Genomic DNA, 17148 nt, shown 5'->3' on the forward strand with positions numbered 1-17148 from the left:
AGGGAAACATTGAATAGGCTGAATATGACATGGAGCTGACACCTGACTGACCTGGACTTGTGAAACCCAGAGTGATAGAATGTATGGAATGGCTGCAAGGTGATGCAGGAAATGAGGATCAGTGGAGTGTGGGTGACGACAGCCACTGGAGGAGGAAGAGCCAGTTCACCTTTGTATCTGCTATGGTCTCAGCCTTTGTGTCCCCCAGAAATTTCATATGATGAAATCCTGATTCCCATGGTTATGGCATCCATAGGTGGTGCCTTTGTGAGGTGATGGAGTTGTAAGGATGAAGCCTCTTCAATGAGATGAGTGCTTTTATATATAAGAGACGCACAGAGCTCCTGAGCCCTCCGCCGTGTGAGGATACCATAAGAATTGTGTGACCAGAAAGGACCCTGCATGACCACGCTGTGGAAACCCATTTCCATTGTTTTTAAGCCTATGATATTTTGTTATAGCAACCCAGAAGAACTAAGACAGCATCCTAACAATCTTTAGACAGTTCAGTAAACCTCATGCTATTTATAGAAAGGTGCGAAGCACTTATATTTTCTGGTGTAACACTGTGATAGTTGGCTGACAGTTTGTGGCTGGCTTTCATAAAGAATCCTGAGAATTCAGTCTTCTTGGTAGCATGACCAGAATGATGAACAATTGTCTAATTCTTTGATTCTAATAACTTGACCCAGAATAATTGTCTGTGATTCTTGAGTAATCTCTTGATGGTCTTCTTTGTAATGCCAGCTTCTGCTATTTGTGACTAATTTTAATAAGAGCTTCATTCTCTCAATTGTAGGAGTGAATTTTCTTTTGATTTTCTATTAAACGAAGATAAGAAATGTTGACAAATTGCCTTCTTAGATTTTGACATCTCTAGAGAGTCTGTGTTTATTTTTTTAAGAGGAGACCCATTTCACAAAGCATGCATTAAAAAGCTGTAAAGCTCAAAGAAGCTTGCTATGGGATAGATCATTATAGCCATCTCAGAGCTGAATGGGATGGATGTGGATTTAGCACTTGTCATGGAGGAGTTGGCACGCCAGGAGTTTGGTGTACATGTCAATTTTTCGTGAATCCCTGCGCAGGCAGTGGACCAGGTTAAAAAATGCAGAATGACACCTATCTTCATTGCTCGATGGCAGGGATGGGAGGCCTCACCAGATAGTGTTAGCTCAGGCCATCTTCCTCTTGACTGTAAGAATAACCTGAATACCCAAAAGATAATGACTTCTTATGTGTTTTATTAGTATTTGCTTATCTTTGTTCCTTCTAATTATCAAATTAAGATTTGGGGAAGACACACTAATATAAAACTCTCTAGATATGGATTTTGGAGCCAGCCTATAAGAAACCTATTAGGAATCTAAAAAGTAGAAACATAACTCAAGTTTAGTTTTAACTTTCTCTTTTCTTCCTTCCCACTCTCATCCTTTGATTTGAGGAGAACAGAGAAAGAAGACAAGTGGAACTTCAATAGCAGATGTCCTGGGATACTTTGAAGAAAATGCTGATCTTGGAAATTCTGTTCTCTAGTTCTCTTACTCTTGAAAATATTTTAACCACCAGTGCCCAGGAAGAGGCAAGATTTTGGTGGAACTGTGTGCAATGCAGGGAAGGCTGCACATGTCAAAAACTGCAGTGAAATTCTGATTCATTTACAGGACAATCTATCACTATGAATGACTAGGCTCCTGCTTTATGTAGTAGCAGTCTAGAATATAGGAGTCATGAACTTTTTCTTACAAAATGAGGTATTTCAAAACTTCTTCCACATTACAGAGGTCACCTCTTTCATTCATGAGCAAAGCAAGAAAGTCCTCTGCAGGATGCTCACCTAGCTGAATACCCTCTCTATGAATGCTTGAAGTTCTTTTACTTTTTTTCAAATTCTCTCTGGCGCTTGATAGGATAGCATCTGAGACTTCTTTCATACTCCGCAGGTTCGTGACTAGATGATACAGAGGTTCATTCCAGGAGTACAGTAACATGAGTAGCCACCTAATAAGGCCTTTGTTCTAAGCAACCATAAGAAACAGTCTCATTAAAATAATCATAATTCAGTGGTTTTGGTAACATGTTATGTTTGCTCAGAGCAGTTGACCTAAAGAACTCCTGGTTATTCCAATGTGTATGCAGAGATTTTTGAAGGTAGTAAAAGTTGCAGAAGTATAAAACGTAACCTATTAGTTCACACTTCGCTGAATTAGTGGAAACAGTGTCAGACTTTGTTTTTCTGGGCTCCAAAATCACTGCAGATGGTGACTGCAGCCATGAAATTAAAAGACGCTTACTCCTTGGAAGGAAACTTATGACCAACCTAGATAGCATATTGAAAAGCAGAGACATTACTTTGCCAACAAAGGTCCATCTAGTCAAGGCTATGGTTTTTCCAGTGGCCATTTATGGGTGTGAGAGTTGGACTGTGAAGAAAGCTGAGAGCCAAAGAATTGATGCCTTTGAACTGTGGTGTTGGAGAAGACTGTTGGGAGTCCCTTGGACTGCAAGGAGATCCAACCAGTCCATTCTGAAGATCAGCCCTGGGATTTCTTTGGAAGGAACGATGCTAAAGCTGAAACTCCAGTACTTTGGCCACCTCATTCGAAGAGTTGACTCACTGGAAAAGACTCTGATGCTGGGAGGGATTGGGGGCAGGAGGAGAAGGGGACGACAGAGGATGAGATGGCTGGATGGCATCACTGACTGGATGGACGTGAGTCTGAGTGAACTCCGGGAGTTGGTGATGGACAGGGAGGCCTGGCGTGCTGTGATTCGTGGGGTCGCCGAGTCGGACACGACTGAGAGACTGAACTGAACTAAACTGAGGTTATTTTAGTAACTAATTCTTCTGATGCGTTCTAATTTATAACACGAAGAATTTTATTTTTTCCTCTGAAATTCTGTGACCACTCAGTGAGTTCTTTTATGTTGTCTATTTGCATGAGAGAATCTAAGTATTTTATGGCAAGTCAGTATGTGCCTGCAGTGCCTGACCCAGGAAAGAGGGATTCCACCTGTGCCCACATCATTGACACCCAGTGATTCATTCGTATTAATGAATCAGATGAGTCCTTCGTATTGATTTTTGATCGGTAATTTGTTTTATGATATTACAACAAAGAGACAAGGAAGAAGATATGACATTCTTAAACAGGCTTCTCTCCTCAGCTGATCCCACATCAGCCCCCTGCTGACATCAGAAGAGTCTGTTTTGTTGACAAGTGTCCGGGCAGAAAATGGCACAGCGTTGTCTTTAGTAACAGCATCAGTGGGATTCACAATGGGGGTCCCCCCTAGTTCACTACTACTAGCAGAATTGAGCCTGAAAATCCCAGGGGCTGAAGATCTCTAGTTAATATGCTTGATTTCTTTACAGCCATGAACTGTTGTACTGGTAAAGAACAGAGAACTGAATAGAATTAAATACAGTAATGCACATAAAGTGCTGAGTAAAATGTAAGGCCATGTAGTAACTCTCAATAAACTTTAAATTTAAGCTTATTGAACAATCCCTCCTCCTCTTTCTCTTTAACCTTTTTCCTTTACTTGATCACCCTCATTATTAATGAGCTTAACAGGGGAAAATAATGCTGGTATCATTAAGAAAGTTGTAGAGAGAGAAGATAGTATTTTAAGGGGGGATGCATGTGAAAATATTTTGAATAATGTTAAGACAAAGGATAATGCAGGAAATCAGAAAGGAGAGATTATAACGGTGAAAATTTGGAGCTGCCATAAATGATTGAGGCTTGATATGTAAACTGCATTGTCCTCAGAACAGAGACAATTGTTGTGGCCATGAGAAGCAAAGCAATGTTTTATAGGCCTTGTGGGGGAGACTTACAACTTCAGAATAAAAGGTGACAGAGGAGTCGTTGAGAATGATGAATGAAGGAGGTGTCAGAGAAGTAGAAGCAGAATCAGGAGAGCCTTGAAAAGGAGACGCGGTGGCTCGGGTGGTGCAATATAGGACTCCCACGTAGGACTCACTAGTAACAGGGAGTCCTCAAAACTGGGTGTGTTTCTTACATATTCATGAATTTTGTGATCTTATATTTTACACATGGAAGTTCCATTCATTTCATGTTTTGATACAGTGTAATAGCTGCAATCCTGTGTCTAATGCATTGGTTGAACTAAAGTTGTCTGCATGGACAATTTATGGATCTGTTATTTATGTTGCTACTACAGATCTTTAGTCATCCCTTGATTTCACTCATGCTTCAACAACTGCATAATGTAATTTCTCTTCAATTGCTGACGGTTCTTGGACCTTTCTCTGCATGTACAATTACCATTACCTCTAATAATCTGATTCTTGGTTACACCAGTATAGTGTCTCATGTGATCCAGTGAAAAACCCAGGGGTAAAAGACTCACGTGCATGTGTTGGACTTGTTCTTTTTCTTCAGGAGCATGGAGGGAAGTGGTGTGGCAGCTGTTGGTGGTGTTGATATAGTACTATCTGCCCTGGGCATACTGTTCATCCTGAAAGTGATCAGGTAATTAGTTAGGGTTGTTGGGCATTCATTATATGAACCCATTAACAGAACATTAACATGTTTGATAGATGTGTAATTTTTTTAATGGGGGGGGTCACAAAATTTGAAAGTCATTCTTTTCCTACTTTTTCTCTACATTGTCTCTATAAAAAATGATTTTACATCTGACTTTTCTAAGTTCAACCTCTCTGTTTTATTATTATCTTTTTTTTTTAATTTAGTATTTGAACCAACTATAGTACATATGTACCAATATTTGGTGCTTCCCAGGTGATGGTAGTGGTAAATAACATTCCTGCCAACGCAGGAGATATAAGAAGACTCAGGTTTGATCCCTAGGTGAGGAGAATCCCCTGCAAGAGGGTACAGCAGCCTACTCCAGTATTGTTGCCTGTCTATGGACAGAGGAGCCTGTTAGGCTATAGTCAGTAGGATTGCAAAGAGTTGGACACAACTGAAGTGACTTAGGATGCATGCATGCACCTATATTTAACCACTTAATCTCTTGTTTACTGTGGGTTGGAGCCAATATATTCCTTTATAAGAAGTTATACAATTATAACTCTGACTTATCTCTGAATTCGCACACCAAAAAGCTTAGTGTTCTTCCCAGGTGCAGAATACAATGTTGTTTAGGTGACAAAATGGTACGGCAGAAAAACATGGCATAAAGTTGTAGGAAACACTAAGCATGGACTGAGAATAAGAGTAGAAAAATCTAGCTAACACATTGACAGAGAAAAACTAATAGTGAAAGTTATGAACATTTAAAAAGATTACTTGAAATAGTTGGAAAAAACATGGACAGTCAAAAATGAAGGATGAAACAAAAACTAGTGAGTAAAGCAGCCATGAAATTAAAAGACGCTTACTCCTTGGAAGGAAAGTTATGACCAACCTAGATAGCATATTCAAAAGCAGAGAATTATTTGCCAGCAAAGGTCCATCTAGTCAAGGCTATGGTTTTTCCACTGGTCATGTATGGATGTGAGAGTTGGACTATAAAGAAAGCTGAGCGCTGAAGAATTGATGCTTTTGAACTGTGATGCTGGAGAAGACTCTTGAGAGTCCCTTGGACTGCAAGGAGATCCAACCAGTCCATCCTAAAGGAGATCAGTCCTGGGTATTCACTGGAAGGACTTGAAGCTGAAACTCCAATACTTTGGCCTCCTGATGTGAAGAGCTGACTCATTTGAAAAGACCCTGATGCTGGGAAAGATTGAGGGCAGGAGGAGAAGGGAACGACAGAGGATGATGGTTGGATGGAATCACCAACTCAATGGATATGAGTTTGAGTGAACTCCGGGAGTTGGTGATGGACAGGGAGGCCTGGTGTGCTGCGATTCATGGGGTCACAAAGAGTCGGACACGACTGAATGACTGAAGTGAACTGAAAAAGAACTATATGAATTTAATAGAAACCTTAACACCGTTTTTTTATTAGTTGTCTGCTCTTCTGTGTGCTCCTTGATTGACCTAAAAGAATTAACATATAACTTTCAAATACCTTCATCAGAAAGAGAATAATTGTTTACAGTTGTAAACCCCCCTTCTATTGTAGCTCTAAACCTATTCCCTGCAAATCTTAATTTCTGTTGTTTATTCTACTGAGTCTATTGTATTCTTTTATGGCATTCCTAGCTGAAAAATACAAAATCATTTATTTTGGAAATTTAGAAAAGGAAATGAATGAAAGGAAATTGAAAAAGCTATTGCACTCCTTTGGAGTCTTTGAGATTTCACAAAACTGATCCTTTCTTCGATTTCCACATCTTACGAGCTGACGGCTTCTTTGACCTAGAGAGGTGTTATTTGAAGTCTGGCTGATGCAGCCTTCTTGTTTAAAGGATAGTATAGTCTAGTCACTTACGCGAAGCTTCCTTCTGGGAGTCTGGCAGGCTACAGTCCATGGGGTCATAAGAGTTGGACACAACTTAGCAACTAAACCACCACCACCACAGTACTTACAAACTCATTGAACATTTTCGAGGAAAGGTTATAGATGTAGTGGGACAGGATGGTGGCATGGGTAAACAAGTCTTTAAGGAAGTTCAGGCAGAGGTCATCACCGTGAGGACAGAGGGATGTGCAGAAGTTGCCTTGGCACAAGAGCAGATTTGACATGACCAGCAGCAGGAGCAGGCGGGACCCTGCTTAAAACATGAGCCATTCTGAGATGATCTAGTCACCTGAGGTTATCAAACCCATCCTGTGGAGGGAAGCCTTCTCTTTCCCTGTTGCTCTGAGCAGGAGTTGGTGCTGTAGTAGCTGGGGTGGGGAAGAAGCAGCGCCTTCTGTGTAAATTTAGATGGATGATGATATTTGCACAGATAGATAGTTGGAGAATAGGTTACTCCCTGCATTTTTATATTGCTCCCAGAAGTGCTTCTGTGCTGTGCAAACATTTGGAACTTAATTCTGAGCCAGAATGTTTAGGCCATTCTTTTAAGACAATTTAATGTTGGGACTCTGCAGACTCTGAGCAGCGAGGCCCTCTAGGAGTTTGTAATTTTTTCACTCTACATTGACGAATGCTTGCATTTTAGACACTGAAATGACAAGAAAAGTCTAGTTGATCTGTGTGGTTTACTGTCACACTGGTAAGAGTAAACACACAACTGACTGATCGCTGCTATTGAGTACAAAGAGAAGACTAAGAGAAAAAGGATTCTGTACCTTGGATCTGCTAACTTACCTTAATAACCCCATGCATGTCTTTGATACTTTCCCAAAAGCTTTAAAACATTTTAAAATTTGTGTTTCACGGTAACCCTTAGGATGAGATAGCCTTAATCTTCACTATTATCATCAAATTATATTAAGATGCGATGACTTGGAGAGGGCAAGTGATTTTCCCCAGGTCCCATTATTAGCAGATGCAGGTCACTGGGCACCAGCACACTCATGTGTTCACTTCCTGATGTCACATCACATATGCCTGTGGCCCTTGGTCTGCATGTGTGTAACCAGGACCACATCCGGAGCTGTGATGACTCTGCTTAAAGAGAAAAATACTTGTCTTTGGCTGCAAAACAGCAGTGACCCTAGAACATTGGTTTTATCCACTCGTTCTGCTCTGTCTATAAAACACTCACTGCTACAGTCTTTGACAATTATCAGTGTGGGGGCCTGGTTCTCCTGGCTAGCCTTTCTTCTAGGCACCTTGGCAGCTCTTCTACTTGTATGCATCTTTAATCTTCTTGTTAAGTTTGTTTCTTTGAGAAAATAGCAAATAAATCTCCAGATGGTAATACAAGAATATTACCTGGTCAGCACCCAAGACAATGTCATCAGCTCTGCGAACAAGGCCTGCCCTTTCCTGACCTTGACTTTTTAGGGACAAAATTTACCCGTCTGGTCGGGAGTACATCCTGACAACCCATGGGGCTTAGTTTTTGAAGCCTCTCCAAACATCTCCTCTTTGACAGTAGAACTAGACCTTCATGCTTCCATGATGTATTGTAATATTTCAGAAATTATTCCTAGCCCTACCTTTGGCCAACAGAAGCATAAATCATAGACTCTTGCAAGCATGATTTTAATATTACTTTTCCTGTCTGTCCTTTGTAAGGAAGCAGAATTTAAGAATGAAGTAAGCAAGAATTTAGTTTGGACAAGAGAACTGATAAAATAGAGATTTTACCCTCCTGAATGAGATCTGAACATGATTATTTTTCCAGTTTACTAGAAGAGTGGTAATTTAATTAAGGATAAGACATCAGCATTTACTAGATTTTCTCTGCTCTTAGTTCAGAGAGGCATGGTATCTACGAATAAAATGGTTATTTAAAATTAGGTGATGAAAAGAAAAGAAGTGGTTCTCAAAAAGAAGACATATAAGTTGGAGAAATTTGGGACTATCTGTCTCATCAACTAAAGAGCTTATTGTGACAGGCAAGGAGAGTAATAGCTTGTATAACATAGACGTATTTATGTGCATATATTTCTGTGCATACATGTGTTATGCATAAATATATGCTTAATTCCTACATGGAGCTTTGGACCTTATCAAAATTAGATTTTATAAGAGGCAGTAAATATAGCAGAATATCCTAATTCCTAATGTAATCAATTATTTATTGGTAGATGACTATATGATTTTTTTTTCTATTGAAATGTTATTTCTGTGTTCGCTTTGGTAGCACATATATTAAAAAATTGCAATAATACAGAGAAGGTTAGCATGGCCCCTGCCCAAGTATGACATACAAATTTGTGAAGTCTTCCATATTTTTCTGTAACAGCTTCGAGGGGTGGGACTGGAAGGAAGGTGGGAAGGAGGTTCAAGAGCGGGGGGACATAGATATACCTATGGCTGATTCATGTTGATGTTTGGCCAAAAGAGGTACAGTATTGTAAAGCAATTACCCTTCAATTAAATATTAATAAATTTAATTATTAAAACTGTTATTGGGGATCATATAACAGGTTTAGATATCCATTGTATGACTAAAGAGTATCTGACTGGAAACTGATGGCGTCAATTATCATCAGTTAGTGATTCATTAACTTTATAGTTGAATGAGAAATATAAACTAACAAACACTATTGTCTGTGATTCAGTGTCATAGCAAGCTATAATCCTTGTCTGCCTTCGCTTTTAGGTGGTATGGTGTCCAAACTTTGAAACGGAGGCTGTTCCCAGAAGTGCACAATCGTGAGTCCTGCCCAGGTTTTGTTCCTGATGCTGGAGGCTTGTGTTCGCTGGTCACTAAGGCCGAAATTTTCTGTCCTGAGCATTCTCTGGGTCTATCATGTGCACAAGTCTTTATATTTTGGTTTTCTGATTTGATTCTCTTATTCTTTTGATCAAACTACCAAGTCTCTTTACGATTTATTTTTCAGACCCTTTTGTGCTTTGATCTTTCTGATGCTCATTAGTGTATTTGCTTCCATGTCTACCTCTCTGAGTAGTTTTCAGCATCTACATAAACCCTACCCTATTCTCTTACTGTCTGGATTTTGGCTTTTAGCATCGTCATATTTTTATGAACTTCATTTTCCTTCTGGTGCGGTTTCTGGTACAGAGCTTAAGCTGGTTGGCTCACATCTGGCTTGTTTGTGTTGTCTCAAAAAAATTAGAGAACTCTGCTTTCTTTCTAGGCAATACTACCCCTTGTTTTGATACCATTGTGATTTTCTGTAATTTCAGTTCCTGCCTCATAAGCTTGTCTTTCTCAATCTACTATAACTTGAGTACTGTGTGTCTCTATGTTGGTATTAATATTCTAAATAAACATCAACCTAGTATAGCAGAAAATTAAAGGGAATAAAATTACAGTACTATTAGGAATAATACATTCCCCTGAATTATAATCCAGTGATGCTCCCAGTTTTAAATGACTTTCTATCCATGTGTTATTGAGGTCCCCTAAGTCATTTTTCCTTACTAGATATTTCAATTTTGACATAGAATGTAGAAAACAATAGAGTGGAAAATTCTGAAAATCACCTTGTATTTTAGATTCCTCAAGATTAAGTATGTAATTATTAGTTTTTTTTTTTTATAGTTAGTAGGGCTATTCTTAGCACATATAGCTCAGTGTAGGGTGATTGTTATTGAGTGAAGGATGTATGCTGTGAACTGCAATCACCAAACAGGTGATTGGAAATAAAGAAAGCAATTCCAGGAAGACACAGGCATTTGTGCTGGAAGGAAAATCTTACAGTGTCTGTCATCTGCAGTGTAAACTTCAGATTTTTCAAAATACTTACTCTTCCTTTGCTCATTTAATAATTTGGGCTATTTAATTTTTTATTCCTACTGAGTTGCATAAGTCTCTTATATATACATGGATATGAAGCCCTTACCAAATATGTGATTTGCAAATATTTTTTTCATTCCATAGTTTGCCATTTCATTTTATTGATGGCTTCTTTTACTATGCAGAAGCTTTTGAGTTTGATGTGGTCCCACTAGTTTATTTTTGCAGCTCTTGCCTTTGCTTTTGATGATTGAGTTGTATGAGCTGCTTGTATATTTTGGAAAGCAATCCTTTATCAGTTGTTTTACTTGATATTATCTTCCATTTTTACCAAATACACAGACTGGATGAATGGATACAAAGAAAAGACCCATATATATGCTGTCTACAAGAGACCCACTTCAGTCCTAGAGACACATACAGACTGAAAGTGAGAGGATGGAAAAAGATATTCCATGCAAAAGGAAATCAAAAGAAAGCCAGATTGGCAATTCTCGTATCACAAAAAAATAGACCTTAGAATCAAAACTATTATAAGAGAAAGAAGGACACTACCAAATCATCAAGGGATCAGTCCAAGAAAAAGACATAGCATTTGTAAATATTTATGTACCCAACATAAGAGCACCTCAATGCATAAGGTAAACACTGACATAAAAGGGGAAATTGACAGTAACACAATAATAGTAGGACAAGTTAACACCCCACCTATACCAGTGGACAGGTCAACAGAACAGAAAATTAATAAGGAAACATAAGCCTAAAAGGAAATATTAGACCAAATGCACCTAATTGATATCTTCAGCACATTCCATCCAAATGCAGAAGAATACACTTTCTTAAGTGCACATGGAACGTTTTCCTCATCTTGGGTCACAAATCAAACCTCAGTAAATTTAAGAAAATTGAAATCATATCAAGCATTTTCTCTGACCACAACACTGTGAGACTAGATATCAATTAAAGGAAAAAAAAAAAAACTTTAAAGTACACAAACACATGGAGATTAAACAAACATTTCTAAATAATGTACAGGCTACTGAAGAAATAAGGCAAATAAAAAAATTCCTAGAAACAAAGAACCTTGAAAACATGATGATCTAAAACGTATAGGATGCAACAAAAGCAGTTCTAAGAGGCAAGTTTATAGCAATACAAATGCTACTTCAAGAAACAAGAAACACATTGAATCAGATCAGATCAGTCGCTCAGTCGTGTCCGACTCTTTGCGACCCCATGAATCGCAGCACGCCAGGCCTCCCTGTCCATCACCAACTCCCAGAGTTCACTCAGACTCACGTCCATCGAGTCAGTGATGCCATCCAGCCATCTCATCCTCTGTCGTCCCCTTCTCCTCCTGCCCCCAATCCCTCCCAGCATCAGAGTCTTTTCCAGTGAGTCAACTCTTCGAATGAGGTGGCCAAAGTACTGGAGTTTCAGCTTTAGCATCATTCCTTCCAAAGAAATCCCAGGGCTGATGTCCTTCAGAATGGACTGGTTGGATCTCCTTGCAGTCCAAGGGACTCTCGAGAGTCTTCTCCAACACCACAGTTCAAAAGCATCAATTCTTTGGTGCTCAGCCTTCTTCACAGTCCAACTCTCATATCCATACATGACCACAGGAAAAACCATAGCCTTGACTAGACGGACCTTTGTTGGCAAAGTAATGTCTCTGCTTTTGAATATGCTATCTAGGTTGGTCATAACTTTCCTTCCAAGGAGTAAGCGTCTTTTAATTTCATGGCTTCAGTCACCGTCTGTAGTGATTTTGGAGCCCAGAAAAATAAAGTCTGACACTGTTTCCACTGTTTCCCTATCTATTTCCCATGAAGTGATGGGACCGGATGCCATGATCTTCGTTTTCTGAATGTTGAGCTTTAAGCCAACTTTTTCACTCTCCACTTTCACTTTCATCAAGAGGCTTTTGAGTTCCTCTTCACTTTCTGCCATAAGCGTGGTGTCATCTGCATATCTGAGGTTATTGATATTTCTCCTGGCAATCTTGATTCCAGCTTGTGTTTCTTCCAGTCCAGCGTTTCTCATGATGTACTCTGCATATAAGTTAAATAAACAGGGTGACAATATACAGCCTTGACAAACTCCTTTTCCTATTTGGAACCAGTCTGTTGTTCCATGTCTAGTGCTAACTGTTGCTTCCTGACCTGCATACAGATTTCTCAAGAGGCAGATCAGGTGGTCTGGTATTCCCATCTCTTGAAGAATTTTCCACAGTTTATTGTGATCCACACAGTCAAAGGCTTTGGCATAGTCAATAAAGCAGAAATAGATGTTTTTCTGGAACTCTCTTGCTTTTTCCATGATCCAGCGGATGTTCGCAATTTGATCTCTGGTTCCTCTGCCTTTTCTAAACCAGCTTGAACATCAGGAAGTTCACGGTTCACATATTGTTGAAGCCTGGCTTGGAGAATTTTGAGCATTACTTTACTAGCGTGTGAGATGAGTGCAATTGTGCGGTAGTTTGAGCATTCTTTGACATTGCCTTTCTTTGGGATTGGAATGAAAACTGACCTTTTCCAGTCTTGTGGCCACTGCTGAGTTTTCCAAATTTGCTGGCATATTGAGTTCAGCACTTTCACAGCATCATCCTTCAGGATTTGGAATAGCTCAACTGGAATTCTATTACCTCCACTAGCTTTGTTCGTAGTGATGCTTTCTAAGGCCCACTTGACTTCACATTTCAGGATGTCAGGCTCTAGGTCAGTGATCACACCATCGTGATTATCTGGGTCGTGAAGATCTTTTTTGTACAGTTCTTCTGTGTATTCTTGCCATCTCTTCTTAATATCTTCTGCTTCTGTTAGGTCCATACCATTTCTGTCCTTTATCGAGCTCATCTTTGCATGAAATGTTCCTTTGGTATCTCTGATTTTCTTGAAGAGATCCCTAGTCTTTCCCATTCTGTTGTTTTCCTCTATGTCTTTGCATTGATCGCTGAGGAAGGCTTTCTTATCTCTCCTTGCTATTCTTTGGAACTCTGCATTCAGATGTTTATATCTTTCCTTTTCTCCTTTGCTTTTCGCTTCTCTTCTTTTCACAGCTATTTGTAAGGCCTCCCCAGACAGCCATTTTGCTTTTTTGCATTTCTTTTCTATGGGAATGGTCTTGATCCCTGTCTCCTGTACAATGTCATGAACCTCATTCCATAGCTCATCTGGCACTCTATCTATCAGATCTAGTCCTTAAATCTATTTCTCACTTCCACTGTATAATCATAAGGGATTTGATTTAGGTCATACCTGAATGGTCTAGTGGTTTTCCCTACTTTCTTCAATTTAAGTCTGAATTTGGCAATAAGGAGTTCATGGTCTGAGCCACAGTCAGCTCCTGGTCTTGTTTTTGCTGACTGTATAGAGCTTCTCCATCTTTGGCTGCAAAGAATATAATCAATCTGATTTTGGTGTTGGCCATCTGGTGATGTCCATGCATAGAGTCTTCTCTTGTGTTGTTGGAAGAGGGTGTTTGTTATGACCAGTGTATTTTCTTGGCAAAACTCTATTAGTCTTTGCCCTGCTTCATTCCGTATTCCAAGGCCAAATTTGCCTGTTACTCCAGGTGTTTCTTGACTTCCTACTTTTGCATTCAAGTCCCCTATAATGAAAAGGACATCTTTTTTGGGTGTTAGTTCTAAAAGGTCTTGTAGGTCTTCATAGAACTGTTCAACTTCAGCTTCTTCAGCGTTACTGGTTGGGGCATAGACTTGGATTACTGTGATATTGAATGGTTTGCCTTGGAAACGAACAGAGATCATTCTGTCGTTTTTGAGATTGCATCCATGTACTGCATTTTGGACTCTTTTGTTGACCATGATGGCCACTCCATTTCTTCTGAGGGATTCCTGCCCGCAGTAGTAGATATAATGGTCATCTGAGTTAAATTCACCCATTCCAGTCCATTTCAGTTCGCTGATTCCTAGAATGTTGACATTCACTCTTGCCATTTCTTGTTTGACCACTTCCAATTTGCCTTGATTCATGGACCTGACATTCCAGGTTCCTATGCAATATTGCTCTTTACAGCATCGGACCTTGCTTCTATCACCAGTCACATCCACAGCTGGGTATTGTTTTTGCTTTGGCTCCATCCCTTCATCCTTTCTGGAGTTATTTCTCCACTGATCTCCAGTAGCATATTGGGCACCTACTGACCTGGGGAGTTCCTCTTTCAGTATCCTATAATTTTGCCTTTTCATACTGTTCCTGGGGTTCTCAAGGCAAGAATACTGAAGTGGTTTGCCATTCCCTTCTCCAGTGGACCACATTCTGTCAAATCTCTCCACCATGACCCGCCCGTCTTAGATTGCCCCACGGGCATGGCTTAGTTTCATTGAGTTAGTCAAGGCTGTGGTCCTAGTGTGATTAGATTGACTAGTTTTCTGTGAGTATGGTTTCAGTGTGTTTGCCCTCTGATGCCCTCTTGCAACACCTACCGTCTTACTTGGGTTTCTCTTACCTTGGGCGTGGGGTATCTCTTCACGGCTGCTCCAGCAAAGCATAGCCATTGCTCCTTACCTTGGACGAGGGGTATCTCCTCACCGCCACCCTTCCTGACCTTCAATGTGGGATAGCTCCTCTAGGCCCAACAACCTAAATTTACATATATTTATCTTTTTAAAAGTTTCTCTTATCAATGTCTTAAAGGTTTTATAAAATCTTTCAACACGTTGCTTAAGTTTATTTCTAAGTGTTTTATCTTTTTTTGATAGTAATAGTAAATGGGATTGTTCTCTTTATTCCATTTTCTGATAGTTCATTGTTGATATATAGGTAGGCACTGAGTTTCATATATTGGAATATAGTAGACAAAATGTATGCTACATCTTTAAAGAATAGACATTTTTCCACTAATAAGACATTTAGATGATCAAGAGGTATATGACAAGATGTTCAACATCACTAATAATCAAGGAAATGCAGAACAAAAGCAGAAGAGATATCAACTCATACCTGTTTGAACAGCTAGTACCAAAAACGTATGAAATGACAGATGTTATTGAGGATGTGGAGAAAAAGAAGTGTTTATGCACTGTTGGTAGGGATGTATACTGGTGCAACTCCCATGGAAAAATACTGTGGCGGTTCCTGAAGAAATTTGAAAGAGAACTGTTATGTGATCCATTATCCCACTTCTGGATATATAGTCAAAGGAAATGAAATCACTGTCTCAAAGAGAGATCTGTATTCCCACGTTCTTTGCAGCATTATTCACAGTAGCCTTGGTATAGGCACAAACTGAGCATCTTTCGACAGTTGTGATGTGACATATATAGGTAAATATTATTTAGCCATTAGAGAAAGAAAGAAATCCTTCCATTTGTGGCAACATGGATGAAACTGGAGGGCATTACGCTAAGTGAACTAAGTCAGAGAAAGACAAATACCATATGATCTCAATTATAAGGAATCTAAAGACAAAAAAAAAGGAACTCAGAGTAGAAAAATGATTGCCAAAGCCTGGAGGGTGGGGGAAATAAGGAGAGATTTTTAAAGGTTACACATTTTCATGTATAAAAAATTAGTAAGGTCTGAGGATCTAATGTTTGAGCCTCATGATCTAATCATGAGATCTAATCATGAGTTTGAGCAAGCTTTGGGAGTTGGTGATGGACAGGAAGCCTGTCTTGCTGCAGTCCATGGGGTCATGAAGAATTGGACATGACTGAGCAACTGAACTGAGGATCTAATGTATAGCATGGTTACTGTAACTAATAAGATTGTGTTGTATATTTGAAATTGTCTAAGAGAGTGGACATCATTGAATGGCATCACTGGACTTGATGGACATGAGTTTGAGTAACCTCTGGGAATCATTGATGGACAGGGAAGCCTGGCATTCTGCAGTCCATGGTGTCGCAGAGTCGGACATGACTGAGCCACTGAACTGAACTGAAGAGAGAGGAACTTACCTGTATTCTCCTCAAAAAGCAAAAGTTAAACGTGTGGTGATGGCAGTGTTACTTAATAGAAAGGGAAACTCATTTCTAATACATGCACAAATAGGGGTGGACAAGATGATGGAGGGGTACGTGGAAGTGGGGTACACCTCTCTCCACTGAGGCATCAAGAACATCTAAAGATGCAGCAGTTCTCACAGAAGACCAGGAATATCTGGATCCATACAGAACTCAGTAGGACAAAGGAAAGAAGGGACAAGGAGGAAGGGGAAAGAAGGAGAGCAAGTGGGACCAGCCTGCACCTGGGGATGAGGGAGCTGAAGTGCAGGGGAGAGATCCCCACGTCCATGGCCATCCACTGGGACGGGGGAGGCATTTGAAGCAGTTGGGGAGTGAACTAACTAATCTGTGACAGTCTGAACAGAGTGAGAACCACAGACAAGCCATGCTGCAGCTGTTCATACCTTGGACAGGGTTGTAAGTCCACTGGTGTCCACGGAAGCTGGGAGCTGGAGCCATGGGGATTGCAGAATGATCCCAGGGTGAGGACTCCTGTTGACCATGGGGAGTCAGCCTGATGGGATGGGATGGGATGGAGAAAATCTGCTGCATGGAATGCTTCTTAAGGAAAGCCATGAGGCCATAAAAGTAGGGTTCCACTGCCTGTGAAGTAGTGCCGTCTTTCTCCATGCTGGTACCTGTAGGGTGAGCAATAGAGAAAGACTTCAGTGAGGGTCGTCCTTGACTGCCTGATGCACTAAGCAATGGAGAATTTTGAATGCCTATATACCCTACCCTACCCTATTCTCTGGCCAAATTTTGTTTTTTAGCATCATAGTGTTTTTATGAACTTAAATTTCTTCAGGTAGAGTTTCTGGTATACAAATTAAGCTAATTCCTCACATCTGACTTGTTCTTGGTGTTTCAAGAAACTTTGAGAACCTTACTTTGTCTTAAGGCAATACTGCCCTTCATTTTAATACCATTGCTGACTTCCCATACTTTCATTTCTTGCCTAATATAATCTATG

The 17148-nt window shown here is 39.9% G+C and overlaps 1 non-coding gene and 1 pseudogene across 1 annotated transcript; one reads left to right on the forward strand and one right to left on the reverse strand.

Annotated features, from left to right (window-relative positions):
- Positions 1-1013: 1013 nt before the first annotated feature.
- LOC129645508 (placental prolactin-related protein 4-like) lies at positions 1014-16637 on the reverse strand (annotated as a pseudogene).
- On the forward strand, positions 8629-8737 carry LOC129648012 (U6 spliceosomal RNA). Its single transcript, XR_008712619.1, has one exon. It is a non-coding gene; the product is annotated as a U6 spliceosomal RNA (small nuclear RNA).
- Positions 16638-17148: the final 511 nt, after the last annotated feature.

The sequence above is a fragment of the Bubalus kerabau genome, chromosome 3 (genome assembly GCF_029407905.1).
Source record: "Bubalus kerabau isolate K-KA32 ecotype Philippines breed swamp buffalo chromosome 3, PCC_UOA_SB_1v2, whole genome shotgun sequence".
In the NCBI taxonomy this organism is placed as follows: Eukaryota; Metazoa; Chordata; class Mammalia; order Artiodactyla; family Bovidae; genus Bubalus; species Bubalus kerabau.